This window comes from Raphanus sativus, chromosome 2 (assembly GCF_000801105.2).
Source record: "Raphanus sativus cultivar WK10039 chromosome 2, ASM80110v3, whole genome shotgun sequence".
Lineage (NCBI taxonomy): Eukaryota > Viridiplantae > Streptophyta > Magnoliopsida > Brassicales > Brassicaceae > Raphanus > Raphanus sativus.
Window position 1 is genome coordinate 10,820,840 of NC_079512.1, and position 14,906 is coordinate 10,835,745.

General features: G+C 27.3%; 1 long non-coding RNA gene across 1 annotated transcript; it reads left to right on the forward strand.

Annotated features, from left to right (window-relative positions):
• The first annotated feature begins 13,273 nt into the window (after positions 1-13,273).
• On the forward strand, positions 13,274-14,695 carry LOC130498818 (uncharacterized). The gene is made up of 2 exons (XR_008937773.1): positions 13,274-14,041; positions 14,408-14,695. It is a non-coding gene; the product is annotated as an uncharacterized LOC130498818 (long non-coding RNA).
• The last annotated feature ends 211 nt before the right edge of the window (positions 14,696-14,906 follow it).

Here is a 14,906-nt window from a genome sequence, read left to right on the forward strand (position 1 = left end):
TTTCAAAATAGATAGTTGACAAACTTCTTATTCAATATCTTTTATTTCATTCCCTCTTTTTCAGCATTTCATGTCATTGCTACTTAATATCAATTTATATTTCTACAAAGACATCTTGACTTAATCATTTCAACATTATAGACGACTTAACATCTCAAATCCATATAGACGACTTAACATTTCAGATCGAATGTGTCTAAGTTATTTGGTTTTAATTTTTTTCTGGGTCTTATTAAAAATTAGAGCAGTAAATATATTTTAAGCTTATAACTATTTATTTTATTTAATATATATTTCGATTATGATTTGTGTTTTTCTGATAGCTAATTACAAATCTTATAAGCAGATATCAAAAGTGATGCAAAAAGATAAGAAAAGTTTCTAAATTGGCTTAATGGATATAATTATATATATGATAACAATAATTTTCGATAAATTTGACATTTTCTCTATTAAATTTTTAGTTTAGTTATTTCAAATATATTAATTGTTATCAGAAGTTATAAGGATTTAGATGGAACATGTTAAAAGTTAAAACTATTTTTAAACACTTATAGTACCTGATTTTCTCATATTTGGTTTACTCTTGGTTTGTGGGATGGTATAGTTCTGGTTTAGAAACTTAATTTTTTACGACAGAAACATAAATAATGTAAAGGTTGGTCAAAAAAAAATTCTAAAGATAAACCTAATCACTCAAACGTTCGGTGAGAAAATCACAGAAAATAGGAAACCTAATCCTCTCATTTTATCGTTCTTTGCACAACAAATGCACTTTGGTCCTCTCGATCGATGAGATGATTAAGCTTAGTCAAAAATATATATATTAAAATTAATAATCTTATTAAATTTTAGATTGATAATGTCTAAATAAAATTCTTCATACCTTTTGATCAATAAGAAATAACTCAAACCTTTTCTTAGATCATCAAAAACTAAAGAAGAAGCAGAAGCCACCATTGCGTAAATATACCTTTAGGTTCACCCAACTAATAGGATTTCGTTATTTCATATTCGGTGTCTTATAAAAAAGGAAATAAAATATTGTCAAGTTATATTATATTTTTAGATTAAAAATAAAAAGTAAACAAAAATATGTTTTAAAAAAATGTAGTTTTGATACCGTCAACCAAACACTAAACCATAAATCCTAAACCCTAAACCCTTGGGTAAACCCTAAACCCTTGGGTAAACCCTAAACCTTTGGTAAATCCAAAACACTTGGATAAATTCTAAATCCTAGAGTTTAGGATTTATCCAAGGGTTTAGGGTTTACCCTTGGGTTTAAGGTTTATTATTTAGAGTTTAGGGTTTAGTGTTTAGTATTTAGAGTTTAGGGTTTAATGTTTTGCTGACTGTGTTAAAAATATATTTTGTTAAAAAATCTAAAGATTTAGGATTTATCCAAGAATTTAACATGGATTTAGGGTTTATGATTTAGAGTTTAGGGTTTATTGTTTAGCTGACGGTATTTTAAATATAATTTTTTTTGCGACTACTATTATTTTCTATTTATTTTTAATTTTAAAAACATAATAAAACTTGACAATATTTTGTTTCCTTTTTAAAAGATACCGAATATGAAATAAGGAAATCCTATTGGTTGGGGGAACCTCAAGGTTCACTCTAGGGGTGAACCCAAGAATTTTTCCAAAGTAAATCTTGAAAACCTTTGGAACTCTAGACAACTATTTATAATCACATAATACTTCATTCATTAGAAAGTTTATTCTTTTATATATTAAGTAAATTTTCCTTTTATATGTTTTAGTTTTTGTTATATATTTATGTTAATATGACATTTTTATATTCATGCTATATATTCCCCTTTTTTGTTAACTTAAATATTTTATTTTTATTTTCCATTTTTCTATATAAGTTACCATTTATTTAAATAAGTTGTCAAATTTTATATTTATTTATTTTATTTTATGTTATATATAATATTAATTTCGTTTTGTAAAAAAATCTTTTTGGAAATATAAACATTTTAAAAATAATAAATTAAAAATCTGACTTTGTTTGTTATATATTCATGTTAATATGACATTTTTATATTCATGTTATATATTCCTTTTTTGTTAACTTAACTATTTTCTTTTTATTTTCCATTTTTCTATATCAGTTACCATTTATTAAAGTAATTTGTCAAATTTTAATATTTTTGTTATATATTCATGTTAATATGACATTTTTATATCCATGTTATATATTTCTTTTTTTTGTTAACTTTACTATTTTTTTATTTTCCATTTTTATATAGTATAGATTTATTAAAGTAAGTTGTCAAATTTTAATATTTATTTTTCTTAGTTTATGTTATATATATAATATTAATTTCGTTTTAAATTTTATTTTGGAAATATTAACATTTTAAAAATAATAAATTAAAAAAAAAACTGAAAATGTTAATATTTTTTTAGGTTAAGTTATATATATATAATATTACTTTCGTTTTAAAAAAGAATTTGGAAATATTAACATTTTAAAAAAATTAAAAATCTGATTTGTCGTATTTTGATTGGTTGTTTAAAATCCTACGTGGACGCTCTCAATGGCTTATAGCCTCAACTTTTATATTAAGTGAATTTCCCTTTTAGATGTTTTAGTTTTTGTTATATATTTATGTTAATATGACATTTTTATATTCATGCTATATATTCCCCTTTTTTGTTAACTTAAATATTTTATTTTTATTTTCCATTTTTCTATACCAGTTACCATTTATTTAAATAAGTTGTCAAATTTTAATATTTATTTATTTTATTTTATGTTATATATAATATTAATTTCGTTTTTTTAAAAAATCTTTTGGAAATATAAACATTTTAAAAATAATAAATTAAAAATCTGATTTTTTTTTGTTATATATTCATGTTAATATGACATTTTATATTCATGTTATATATTCTTTTTTTGTTAACTTAACTATTTTTTCCATTTTTCTATATCAGTTACCATTTATTAAAGTAAGTTGTCAAATTTTAATATTTTTGTTATATATTCATGTTAATATGACATTTTTATATTCATGTTATATATTTCCTTTTCTTTGTTAACTTTACTATTTTTTTATTTTCCATTTTTATATAGTATAGATTTATTAAAGTAAGTTGTCAAATTTTAATATTTATTTTTCTTAGTTTATGTTATATATATATATAATATTAATTTCGTTTTTATATATTTTTTGGAAATATTAACATTTTAAAAATAATAAATTAAAAAAAGAAACTGAAAATGTTAATATTTTTTAGGTTAAGTTATATATATATATATATAATATTACTTTCGTTTAATAAAGAATTTGGAAATATTAACATTTTTAAAAAATTAAAAATCTGATTTGTCGTATTTTGATTGGTTGTTTAAAATCCTACGTGGACGCTCTCAATGGCTTATAGCCTCAACTTTTATATTAAGTGAATTTCCCTTTTAGATGTTTTAGTTTTTGTTTATATTTATGTTAATATGACATTTTTATATTCATGCTATATATTCCCCTTTTTGTTAACTTAAATATTTTATTTTTATTTTCCATTTTCTATATCAGTAACCATTTATTTAAATAAGTTGTCAAAATTTAATATTTATTTATTTTATTTTATGTTATATATAATATTAATTTCGTTTTTTTTTTAAATCTTTTTGGAAATATAAACATTTTAAAAATAATCAATTAAAAATCTGATTTTTTTGTTATATATTCATGTTAATATGACATTTTTATATTCATGTTGTATATTCCTTTTTTTGTTAACTTAACTATTTTCTTTTTTTTTCCATTTTTCTATATCAGTTACCATTTATTAAAGTAAGTTGTCAAATTTTAATATTTTGTTATATATTCATGTTAATATGACATTTTTATATTCATGTTATATATTTCCTTTTTTTGTTAACTTTACTATTTTTTTTTATTTTCCATTTTTATATAGTATAGATTTATTAAAGTAAGTTGTCAAATTTTAATATTTATTTTTCTTAGTTTATGTTATATATAGATAATATTAATTTCGTTTTAAATTTTTTTTTGGAAATATTAACATTTTAAAAATAATAAATTAAAAAAAAAAACTGAAAATGTTAATATTTTTTAGGTTAAGTTATATATATATAATATTACTTTCGTTTTAAAAAAGAATTTGGAAATATTAACATTTAAAAAAAAATTAAAAATCTGATTTGTCGTAATTTGATTGGTCGTTTAAAATCCTACGTGGACGCTCTCAATGGCTTATAGCCTCAACTTTTATATAGTATAGATTACGTTATATTTGTACATTTTATTAGTAATATGTTACTTTTTCAAAATAAAAAATAATTAAAAATATTTTTATGTTACTCTCACATATCAGGTATATTCAGAAATTATTCATAGTATATCTTCACCAATAGAAAAATACTTTGTTGATTAAATCATATATATATATACTATATATATGCTCTCATTTTTTCTTTAGTTGAGTCTCTATTTTTCTTTTAGTTATAATTCTTAAAAAAAAATTCAAATCAGTATTTTTCGTTCCATAAACAAATTTTATATTTTTGTTAAGAAAATTATACTTCAGAGAAAGATAATTTGTTTTTTCATTTCAACTAAAAATCTGATATCTTATATCCAATAGAAACGATGAAAAATGCCCAAGGAAATTAAAAAAAATTGTGTTAATACCAACAACTCCCTGTAAGCAATGGATTATGTGTTGATTTTGAATGCCAAAGTAAGTGCGTTGCAAAACTCGGAGCTAAAGGGCAGAGTAAATGTTTGGGGTCAAAGGAGAAGAAATCTATGAATTGCTATTGTGGAGTTCCTTTTTGACTTTCTTGTTAAGTATGGTGAATAAATATGATGCTCAACCTTGATATATTTGAAGTATTTTTTTTTTTTACATTTTTGCTCTGTTTTTTTTTCCTTTAATAGAAAAACACTATAATATTAGTATTGGGAGCCTTATAATAAAGTATTGAAGTTGACATATAAATAAAATATTGAAATATTTGTTTTGGATTTGTTGCATTATATATAATAATGAATAACATAGATGTGAATCGAGACACAATGGTTAATAAAATCAGTGTACTTTTGTATTTTTATTGTTTTTAGTTAATTCTGACCAATTGAACTTAATTTAGTGTTCACTTTCTTTTTCTATTTGGGCTAAAATAATATTAATTTCCACAAAAGTAAGAATCGAAAAGCGAAATTAACATTCTGAGAGTTTTTAAAAATAGATAGTTGACAAACTTGTCTCTAAAATTCAACCGCAGTGAAAATACTGCATGTTCATGTAGGAAAAAAAGATAAGTGAAGAAAATAGAATAACAAGTTGTGCAGAAAGTCTTCTACCTGAATGTAAAAGTAAAACCACTCTTTGGACAAAAATAGGATTTCTCAATCAGAGTATTCTCTTTCATCTGTTAAAAATAAAACCAACGGCAAGAAAAAAGATTCACAACAAAATAGGATGTAAGATCGGGAATGAATCCTCCGAAAATATGTACACTTCTTAGTCAATATCTTTTATTTCATTCCCTCTTTTCAGCATTTCATGTTATTGCTACTTAATATCAATTTATATTTTTACAAAGACATCTTGACTTAATCATTTCAACATTATAGACGACTTAACATCTCAAATCTAAAAAAGTATAAACTGATAAGAAAAAAATTGCAGTACTAAATGAGAATAGAGATGTTGAAGCAATCAACTTGATGACAAAATTAGATAAATGATAGCTTGGGTCAGGAAAAAAATGTACATGAACGTATGATGTCTTAGGTGTCAATGTCCATTGCAAATGTATACAAACATAAAAATAGTGACAATATAGCCACCGGAGAGATTTGGATCATTGTTTTTATTAAACCATTTATGCATTGTTGTAAGTAGTCCATTAATATTATGTATAATAAATATTTAAATTTTTTAAAATTTTAATGTACTTGAATAATGTAAATTAACATTAAAATTAATAACAATTAAAATAATTACTTATTTTAATACTAATATTTTAATGTTCTAAAAGTCCGAAGATACAAAAAAACATCCAATCTTATTGTATTAAAATCAAAATTACATGCAAAATAATAATAATCCAATACTAATGCTGAAAAAAAAATCCAATACTAATATCATAATCTATGGGTGTGCGGGTCAAAATCTAGTAAATCATTATAAATGAAAAACAAATGATAGAAAAGATATCTCTTGCAAAACTAAAATTAAAATACTAAACTTTTTAGTTTCTATGAGAATCTACGAATTTGGTAACATTATATAAAAATGCATATATATGGTGATACAAAATAATATCACCATAATTCTATAAAATTATAAACACAAAAATAAATAGGAAGACCAACCTGATCATATTAAGTCTTGATCTAGACAGTAGAAATGAATCTTTCTCGTTTACCTACCATCCAAGTTTCATAAACTCTTTTTTTAATGGTTCTTCTAAATTTTTTTGGGTCCTTGTAACTGTGCTCCCATGATATCCTCTCTAACTCTAGTTCCTTAAATTATCACCATCACAAGAATTTAAAAAAAAACATATGGATAATTGATAGAGTCCATTTTTAAATGTGTTATTGACACACCCCTTTTGTTTATGTAACATTTTCCATCACCCAGTTTGTAACTTATTCCAATATCTAAAATAGAAAAATAAAAATAAAGGTTATGAGAAGATTAGAAAAAATTATGAAAAAGAAATTTAGCATAAAAAAAGTTATGATTTGATCATGAAGAGTTTTACCTTCATCCGCCAATTTTGTAGTGTGCTTGCATACCAGTCATCCATAAAAACATTTTGTTCTTCTTTTCTCAGTTTAAAACTGTTTATTCTGAAGACCATTGTTGTGCTACCGTTTGGCCAGAGACTATAATGATCTGAATCTAGAATTTACTCTAGGCAGTATCGATACGATCCACTATATTTTTTTATCTATTTAATTAGAAATTGCAGTTTCATCCCACTTTTAGAGAGATTCAATGGAACCTTTGGAAAGAACTTAAGAATTTATGTGAAAGTAAAAAATGAACTTCAGAATTAAAGAGTCGGAAATTTTCTTGTCAACGGATCCAGATATAGTGAGATGATGGGGCTACACTACAAGAAAACAGGCAAATTCCGACGGTGATATTTGTCGGAATTCTGTCGGAAAGAGGCAATCCCGACGACATTCCGACGGAAAGAGTCGTCGGTATGGTTTCGTCGGATTTAAAAAGTCTGTCGGAATTCCATCAGAAATTCCGAGGAAACTCCAACGCTATAAATTTCGACGTCTTTCCGAGAATGCGCAGACGTCGGAAGTGTCGTCGGTATATTTTCGGATGATTACCGACCAACCATGCATCGGAAAAAGTAAATTCCGACGACCGAGGTGCATCGCAATATTCCGCCGACATGTTTTGTCGGTATAAACCGACGACATATGTCACCGATAATTTCCGACGAATATTGTCGTTGGTTCAATCCGACGAAAGTGAGCATCGGAATATTCCGACGAAACTTGGCATCGGAATTTTCCGACGGACACGTTGGTCGAAATTTTCCAATCAATTTAGATTTTTATCGGAATCTATAATTGTTTTTAAAAAAATTTGAATATTTGTTTTTCTGTATATTGTATATATTAAATTTGTATAAATAAAAAAAAAATGAAATGGAAAACAAAATACATAGAAATTAAGTTTTACATATTTTAAAGTGAAATAAGAAAACAACATTTAAAGTTTTAAAATTGAAAAAAAAAGTCTGAAGTGAACAAACGCTTCATCTTCTCCATTATTTCCAGGTTAGTCTTCTTTTGGTCCGCCAATTCAGCTAGAATTGTGGCGTTATGCGGCTCCAACTCCACAATATTGTTCTGCAGCTGCTCTATGATCATGGGATCAGACACCGGAGCTTGGGAAGAAGAAGGACAAAGAAGCACGACGAGCCAACCCGACTAAATGACCTTTCCTCTTTGGAACAGCCTAATAAAAAAGTGATGGAATTAAGTTAAGTATAATATTAAGTATTAACAAAGTTAAATATGAATGGAATTAAAAAAAAAAATTAAAATTACCTGTTCCACCATTTCGTTGACTCGATTTCGAACAACATTGGTTGAAGTCGCTGAAGAAGCATCATCAGAGAAAAGATCCTGAGTAGCTAGAAATGCTTCTTGGGTTTCCACCAAGTCGACGACGTCTTTAATAACAAGATTCTGAATTTCGCCGGTCTTCTAGTTGGTTTACGCCTCCTTTATTACATTGAGATAATCAACGGGATTACCGTCATTTGCTTGAACCTAAAAAACAATCAATAAGTATATTTAAAAAATATATTTTTTTTAAAAATTAAGTGACTTGTCTATTGTCAGGAAAAGTGCCTATTCCGACCCGAACAATTTCGATCGTGCCAAATACGACCCGAACAAATGGTCAGTGCCAAATACGACCTTAACTTAATTAAAATTAAAAAAACCTACCCGGACTTCTTAAAACGTGCCTAAATCTACATTGATTCTAACATAAGTTAGTCAACCGTTAACAAGATAAAACGACGTCGTTTTGATATACGGTGAAAAGTGCTAATTTCGACCCAAACATTTTCAGTGGTGCCAAATACGACCCGAACACATGGTCGGTGCCAAATACAACATGAACTCAATTATAATTAAAAAAATTACCTGAAATTTTTAAAATATGCATAAATCTACATTGACTCTAACTTAAATTAGTCAACTATTAACAAGATAAAACGATGTTGTTTTGATATATATATTTTTAATATATGTTCATTCTAGGACTCAAACAATAATGTGGTACCTTTTTAAAGAGATACATTAACAACTAGACAAAAATAACTTTTTAAAATATTGTTACAAATTTGAAATTTATATAAACTACTATTTTTTCTTCATCGTATTCAATTTTAAAACTTTGGTGACAATTTTTTCTGATTTATATAAATACATAACATGTTTTTACTTATCATATCTTTAATAAACTTATATCTTACTAAATATAAATAATAAAATATTTATAATTACACAATCTTAGATATACCTAAATTTTTGAAGTTATTTATAAAAATTTCTTATATAGATTATTTTTATTTTTAAACTTAAGTGAATTATTTTTTCAAAGTTAATATTATATGTTTTGAAATTTTGTTCAAACATGTTAAGAGGCCTTTTACCTTTTTTTCACTAAGATATATTGTTCAAAATATTAGACATATTACACAATAACTAAAATATATTTAAACAATCACCAAAGTTTTAAATTGGATAAGATGAAAAATATATTAGTTTATATAATTTCAAATGTCTAAAAATATTTCAAAAAGTTACTTTAGTCTAGTCGTTAATGTACCCTTTTAAAAGGGTACCACAACACGGATTTGAGTATTGTAATGAACATATATTAAAAAATATATATATATCAAAACGACGTCGTTTTATTTTATTAACAATTGACTAATTTCTGTTAGAGTCAATGTAGATTTATGCACATTTTAAAAAAATTCAGGTAATTTTTTTTAATTATAACTGAGTTCAGGTCGTGTTTGGCACCGACCATGTGTTCAGGTCGTATTTGGCACCACCGAAATTGTTTGGATTGAAATAGGCATTTTTCATGTATATCAAAACGACGTCGTTTTATCTTGTTAAAGGTTGACTAATTTCTGTTAGAGTCAATGTAGATTTATGCACGTTTTAAAAAGTTCGGGTAGGTTTTTTGAATTTTAATTAAGTTTAGGTTGTATTTGGCACTGACCATTTGTTCGGGTTGTATTTGGCACGATCGAAATTGTTCGGGTCGGAATAGACACTTTTCCCGTCTATTGTCTCCTGCTTCTCCCAATGCACCTGCAGCTCCTCCCAAACGGTTCTATTAATAAATCTTGGTTTCTTGCCCTTAACCATAGCTGCTTCCACTCATAGATCTGCTTTGTATAAGAATCAATCGTCTTTGCGTGGAATGCATGACGGACAGTTTCGGTGAGTCCAGACTCCCAGGTGAATTCTTGCTGAAAATAGACATAATTATAGATATATATAATAGAGAATCAAAACCGGAAAAAAGTCAAAAGAAATATAAATGAACGCAAACTGACGAAACCACAAGTCTCGGTCCTCGGTAGGGACCACACTGTATGTTGGATGTCCCTTCCGGAGCATGGAATACATCATCTGGTTAATGCTGCCGCTGATGTCATTGCCCGATTTGTTGAACCTTAAAAAAACAAATTAAGTTAAAAAGTTAAATGAAAAAAAAAATATAAATAAAACAAAAAACTAACCATGTAGTGTGTCCATGTGGGTAGGGATGGAGAATCCGGAGATGGTCTCGACCGGGTTGTTTAACCAATAGTTCAACCGGCATGACACTCGGCTCAGGTTGAGCAGCTGGAGATGGAGATGGAGCCGTAGCTGGACCTCGAGAAGGATCAACCGGAAATGAATTTTGTTCATGGGATGATCCCAATGTGTGGGAAGTAGTAGGTGAAGAAGCCCTCCCCCTAGGTGCGGAACGGCATAGTAGCCTAGGTGAATCCTCAGACCTACAAACAAAAGTTGCAATTGTTAAAAATAGATTGACAAATTTATGTGTATAAATAATATAAAAAAATAATTAGAAATTAACAAATGTTTTTATATATATTTTAAAATACAGAAAAATGTTTTAAAATATTTATTAACTCTTTAAACATACAGAAAAATCCTTTTAAAATGTTTTCAGTTTTTAAAAATACAGAAAAATCATGTATATAGTATCTAAAAAAATTAAAACGTTTTGAAGTATTTAAAAAACATAAAAATACAAAACATGTTCATTTATATAGTTAATTAAAAATTTAAATTTTTCAATATTTAAATACAAAAAAATCATTATATTGTTAATAAATTTTTAAAAACGTTTTTCAGTATTTAAAAAAACAAAAAACATTTATATAGTTAATAAAAATTTAGAAACATTTTCAGTATCTAAAAATTCCAAAAATCATTTATATAGTTATTAAATATTTTAAAATGTTTTCTGTATAAAAAAAACTATTTGTTAAAATTTTATATATATAAAAAAATATAAAGTTTTTAAAACACCAAAATACGTTTTAATTTTTTTATAAACTTCTTAAATCAACCATATAATCCCTAAATCAATGTTAACACAATCTATACATAATCGAACAACCTAAACCTAACAAATCCACTAATCTAACAGTCTAAACCTAAAAAATCAACAAATCAAACAACCAAAACCTAAAAATATATAATTCAACCATTGAAAACCATAAAGAAATAAATATTTAAATAGGGATTTGAGGAGTTACATGATATGAGTTGATTAGAGAGAGAGAGAGAGGAGGCCAGATTAGACACAGAGATCGGAGAGGGAGAGTGCAAAATCGCTGGAGAAAGGAGAGAATTCAAGAGAGACGCTTAAATGGAGAAGAAAGAAAGGATTATATTTTTAAATAAAACACGACTGACGGAGTTTATGTCGTCGGACTATCGTCGAACCAATATTTAAGCGGTTCCCGAAATAAATTTGGCGGTTCCGTTTCCCGGTAAACCAAAAAAATCCGACGAAATACCGACAAAATGATGCAATCCGTCGGAATTTCGTCCGAATTCCTGGGAAATATATAACGATATTTACGAACCGTAGAATATTCGATATTCGTCGGAATGTCCTCGGATCACACTTTGTCTGGTATTCCATCGGAATATTCCGTCGGAATGTCCTCGGATCACACTCTGACCACTAATTAACCCCAATTCTAAACTCTTTGTCGTCGGAAAGTCGTCGGAATGTACCGATAGAATTCCGACGACAATTAAAGATTTTTACTTCCTTGATGATTTTTATCTCTTTAAATTAATTATATCTTATTTTTTGATTTTTTATCTTTTGTTAATGAATTTAAAACTTGTAAAAAATTTATTATAAGTTTAAAATTTTTATGTATAAGTTTAATTTTTTATTTATAAGTTTAATTTTTCATGTATAAGTTTAATTTTTTAGCACTTGTAAAAAGTACTCCAATAACTTTTAAAAATATATGAAAGTTACTCCGTTAATAACTTATAATAAAGACATACAATAATTAATATATTCGTTCAACATATATATCTGAATGTGCTAGTTTACTAAGAATCTGTAGAACCTTCAGAATCTGTAGAATCTTCAGAATCTTCATCAAACTCGCCAACCTCATCCTCTGACTCCGAATGCACAACTGCATCATCTCCAAACTCGGTTAAATCGACAACCAGCTCAACATCTGCTAAATTTTCAACTGGACTCACATTGTTGTTGCTAGAGTTTACTTGTAATGGGTCATTATCAGAACTTCCTTCTACTCGTCCTCTCAGGTTGATTGCCGTTACAGTGATCCAAGGATCATCTCTGTGCGTAACTCTAGGGTAATTGATGTAGCAAACCTATCAATTTTGAATGTATTAGTTAGTAATATATAAAATAAAAATTATATATATTGCTTAGCTAGTATGACTAAAAATGTCATACCTGATTAGCTTGTGAAGCAAAAATAAAAAGATCATAATATTGAAGTTTTCTTCGCGAATTAACCGATGTAACACCACCAAATGCGCCGGTTTTCATCCCTCATTGTGGAGTGATGTCATATCAATCACAGAAGAATACAGTACACCGCAATCCTTTAAATTTTTCTATATTCCTTGGGCTCAAAACACAGTTGTTGATTCATTTGATAAAAAACTGGTATGTAATTTGTTTTATGTTTGTTGTTGTTTTTCAGTATGACTTCCGAGAAGATCTTATTTGAGTAATATAATAATCTTTCAACATCAAAAAAATAACTAAACATATAAGAATAAAAAAATAATGTTAAGTTATTAAAATTCAAAAAAATTGATTAAATCTAATGGATGTAAAAGGTATTATAAGATACATCATTCTTAATTATTTTTAAATGATAGTGTAACAACTAACAACCTTTAAAGATTACACATTAAATTCATTGGCATAAATTTGAGGGGGGAAGTGAATAGATAAAAAAAAATTATTTTTAACACTGATACTTCCATTAAAAACAATAGCCAACATCATCTGTTAAGGTCTAGATCGCCTGGGAGACAAAAGAAACTAAGAGCATCATTATTGCTAAGTCTTTAACATTGGTCCTTAATACACATATATGTATATGTATATATTATATATGCGTATATAATTTTGGGTTAAAGACTTTACGTAAACCGAAACCAAAAGTTTCTTAATTAAGGAACTTTCGGTTTCGGTTTCCGTAAAGTCCTTAGCAAACAATTATATATGCATATATAATATATACATATTCATATATTTTTCTGAGTTTTTGTTCTTATGCTATCACTTCATGTTCTTATTGGTTTAGTAGATTCTCGTTAGGTGGCTTGGTGTCATGATCTAGATTCTTGAGATGGCTTGATCTGTTTATGTGTTTGTGTTCTTGTTCTGCTTATGTAATGGGCATGATGATCTGCCTGATGATCCTGAGGAAGGTGAAGCGTTTAGTGTAGTATCTTGTTGTTGTTGTTGTTTTCTCTCTGTATGATTTAGGAAACATGGCCACGCTTTTTAAGTGGAAGATCGTGTAGAATTGTTTGATGGTTCATTGGTCTTTGATTCTCTATAAAGTTTTGAGCTTTACTTGTCTTGTCTTCTTTTTTTTCTTACTGCCTTCAAACTGATGATGATGATGATGATGATGATGATCTTTGTTTCTTTATAAAGAATGTAAGATTTACAAATACATGATCGTATGGAATTGCTTGATGGCTAATTGCTCTTTGTTTCTTTATAAAATAAATATAAAAAAATCTGAGTTTTGGTTTTGATTAGCTTTGCAGATTGGGTTTCAATCTCTTCAATCCTTTGTTAATACAGAGGCAACAAGGATGGATTGACCAGTCTTTGAGCTTGGAAGTGACCAATCTTCATTCTCTTCACAGCAAACAAACGAACAGAAGCAGCTACCTATGCATGGAAAGAGAGGATTACAGAACAAGCAAGCAGTAGTAAGTGGTCATTAGTTAGAGATTCATTGTCTGAGATTAGTTGCATTGAATCGCATATAAACATGGCAGTAAGGCTTAATGGTCAGATTAAATCTAAATACTCTAATCTATCTCAACAAAGTGTTTTATAATTTTTTTTAAGAACCCATAATCAAGAGACTTGCAATAAACCACTTAAATGTTCAAATCTCTTTCTAAGTCTTTTAACTCACTTTTACACTTTAAAAACTATTAAAATTAATTAAGAGACACTTTAAGGGGTTTAGGGATAATGATGCTCTAACACCAATAAACATCAGCAAATGAAAGGCAAAACTACTTTATATGAGTAGAGCGAAAAATAAAAGTTTTTGTTTTGTTTTGCAGAGCAGAATAAAGTAAAAGTTGTAGAGCAGAATATCAGCTCTTGGTCAGGGATTTCCATTATTTATTGCTTCCAGCTGGAAAATGGATCGAAGCCAATGAGTTCTGTTGTGAGTAACATAGGAGCCATTGATGAATCTTAAAATCCACTCAGAAAATAGAGTAAAAAGTTTATGATAATGTGTATGAGAAATAATCTAAGAAATGTACATAGACTAGTGATTAAGAATGAAATTTGTATGTTTTACTGATAATATGAGAAGATACATATTAATATAGAGAATTGTTATAGACCGTGTAAACCGGTAATTGAGATTAGATTGATGTAAACCGTGTAAACCGGTATCTCTATTACTATAAATGTTCGGTTGTAACAGAAAGGTGAATAACAAGAAATCATTTTCCATTTTGAGCTTCGTCTTCTTCGACTCTATTGAGCTCAACTGATATGGTATCAGAGCGGCAAGACTCGAAATCTCATCCGATCCGGTTCGTTTCTTCT